Genomic DNA, 2,091 nt, shown 5'->3' on the forward strand with positions numbered 1-2,091 from the left:
ATTAAATGGTGTATCAATTCCATAAATTGCATATAGCAATAAATAAATCAGCAAAATTCTTTCTAATATTTTAGATAGAAGAAACATTTCTTCTATCTAAAATATTAGAAAGAATGTACCCTTCTATCCAAATCCAATTTGCATCGATAAAATAAATCCAAATTCCAGTAGTAGATGAATAATTGCAAATTTGTGTGTGTACGAGATTAGAATAACTTCAAAATAACTGACATAATTTTGTATTTTTCCTGATCAGAAAAATACATGAAAAAGAAAGGAGGTAGAAAAATTTTTGGATTTATGGTTAAAGAAGAAAAAGAAGAAAACAGGGGTTCTGTTGAATTTCAAGTATTCAGTTTCACCAATAAGATACGGAGACTTGCTTCACATTTGGAATTACACAAAAAAGATTTTTCATCGGAAAGAGGTCTACGAAGACTTTTGGGAAAACGTCGACGTTTGCTGGCTTATTTGGCAAAGAAAAATAGAGTACGTTATAAGAAATTAATCGGTCAGTTGAATATTCGGGAGCAGTAATTTAATCGTTCAAATTTTTTTCTTGTTTTATTATTTTTTTAGTAGTCTTATAGTAGTCTTAGATTTTCATTTTGATGAGCCTCGCTTTGAGGAATTCATGGAATAATCCATTTTCATGGAATAATGAATTAAGGAAGAAAGGATATGAGTCTACCGCTTACAAGAAAAGATCTCATGATAGTCAATATGGGCCCTCAACACCCATCAATGCATGGTGTTCTTCGACTGATCGTTACTCTCGATGGTGAGGATGTTATTGATTGTGAACCCATATTAGGGTATTTACACAGAGGAATGGAAAAAATCGCGGAAAACCGAACTATTATACAATACTTACCTTATGTAACAAGGTGGGATTATTTAGCTACTATGTTTACAGAAGCAATAACAGTAAATGCACCAGAATTCTTGGAGAATATTCAAATACCACAAAGAGCCAGCTATATTAGGGTAATTATGTTAGAATTAAGCCGGATAGCTTCTCACTTGCTATGGCTTGGACCTTTTATGGCGGATCTCGGCGCACAGACTCCTTTTTTCTATATTTTTAGAGAGAGAGAATTAATATATGATCTATTTGAAGCTGCTACAGGTATGCGAATGATGCACAATTACTTTCGCATCGGAGGAGTAGCCGCCGATCTACCTTATGGATGGATCGATAAATGTTTAGATTTCTGTGATTATTTTTTACGCGGAGTTGTTGAATATCAACAACTTATTACACAGAATCCAATTTTTTTAGAGCGAGTTGAAGGAGTAGGTTTTATTAGCGGAGAAGAAGCAGTAAATTGGGGCTTATCGGGACCGATGTTACGAGCTTCTGGAATACAATGGGATCTTCGTAAAGTAGATCCTTATGAGTCTTACAACCAATTTGATTGGAAAGTCCAATGGCAAAAAGAAGGGGATTCGTTAGCTCGCTATTTAGTACGAATTGGTGAAATGAGGGAATCCATCAAAATAATTCAACAAGCTGTAGAAAAAATTCCTGGAGGACCTTATGAAAATTTAGAAGTCGACGCTTTAAGAAAGAAAATAATTCTGAATGGAATGATTTTGAGTATAAATTTCTTGGTAAAAAACCTTCGCCCAATTTTGAATTGTCAAGACAAGAGCTTTATGTAAGAGTAGAAGCCCCAAAAGGTGAATTAGGGATTTATCTAGTAGGAGATGATAGCCTTTTCCCCTGGAGATGGAAAATCCGTCCACCCGGGTTTATTAATTTGCAAATTCTTCCTCAGCTAGTTAAAAAAATGAAATTGGCTGATATCATGACGATATTAGGTAGTATAGATATCATTATGGGGGAAGTTGATCGTTGAAATGATAATAGATAGGGTAGAGGTAGAAACTATCAATTCTTTTTCGAAATTGGAATTATTAAAAGAAGTCTATGGACTGATATCGATTCTACCCATTTTGACCCTCCTTTTGGGAATAACAATAGAGGTACTCGTAATTGTGTGGTTAGAAAGAGAAATATCTGCGTCGATACAACAACGTATTGGTCCTGAATATGCTGGCCCCCTGGGCCTGCTTCAAGCTATAGCA

This window comes from Triticum urartu, unplaced genomic scaffold, assembly GCF_056163025.1.
Source record: "Triticum urartu cultivar PI428250 unplaced genomic scaffold, HENAU_Tu73 scaffold1227, whole genome shotgun sequence".
Taxonomy (NCBI): domain Eukaryota; kingdom Viridiplantae; phylum Streptophyta; class Magnoliopsida; order Poales; family Poaceae; genus Triticum; species Triticum urartu.